The sequence below is a fragment of the Otolemur garnettii genome, unplaced genomic scaffold (genome assembly GCF_000181295.1).
Source record: "Otolemur garnettii isolate 467f Iridium unplaced genomic scaffold, OtoGar3 scaffold00071, whole genome shotgun sequence".
NCBI lineage: Eukaryota > Metazoa > Chordata > Mammalia > Primates > Galagidae > Otolemur > Otolemur garnettii.
In genome coordinates this window covers 2,557,400-2,558,048 of record NW_003852466.1, presented here as the reverse complement: position 1 = coordinate 2,558,048, position 649 = coordinate 2,557,400, and the positions used below count along the sequence as shown (strand labels likewise).

The 649-nt window shown below is 44.4% G+C and overlaps 1 non-coding gene across 1 annotated transcript; it reads right to left on the bottom strand.

Moving 5' to 3' along the window:
- Window positions 1-157: 157 nt before the first annotated feature.
- On the bottom strand, window positions 158-264 carry LOC111726582. The gene has a single exon (XR_002774327.1). It is a non-coding gene; the product is annotated as a U6 spliceosomal RNA (small nuclear RNA).
- Window positions 265-649: the final 385 nt, after the last annotated feature.

Below are 649 nucleotides of genomic sequence, written 5' to 3'. Positions count from 1 at the left end.
TCCCGTCTGCTTGGTGGTGGATTTTGTACCTTTTGGTTGTAATTTCAGGGTCGCAGCTCGCCTCAGGAAGGTTGAAGTGCACTCTTCAATCTTCTCTCTTGTCTCTGCTCCAAACCATCAGCTAATTTGCTAAGGTTCTGTCCTTTCAGCCTCCTTCAAAAATATGGAACGCTTCACGAATTTGCGTGTCATCCTTGCGCAGGGGCCATGCTAATCTTCTCTGTATCGTTCCAATTTTAGTATATGTGCTGCCGAAGCGAGCACTGCATGTCCCATCTTTAAACTTTAGGTCAGTGTAGGGAGGTGGTCAACTAGGAAGGTTCTACTGTAGAAAATCAGGATGACGAGTATGTTCTGTCCAATTCTACCCACAGAGCCCCACAAGGTTCACGTGCACGTCCCTAGGAAGACAGTGGCCCACTGCTGGCCTGTGGCATAGCCAGGAAGGGAAACTTTAAAAGGCTTTGGCCACATCTTGAGGCTCTTGCTGATGGGTGGAATCACCTAATCAAGTCCATAGAAAAAGGTTTGTTGAAATTCAAAGAAGAAAACAACAAATATTCAAAGCAAAACACTGCGCTGGTGGATAATTTAAATCATTGTACTGATTAACACCTATTTCCTTTGTAGTAATAAAAGTCTCCTAAGA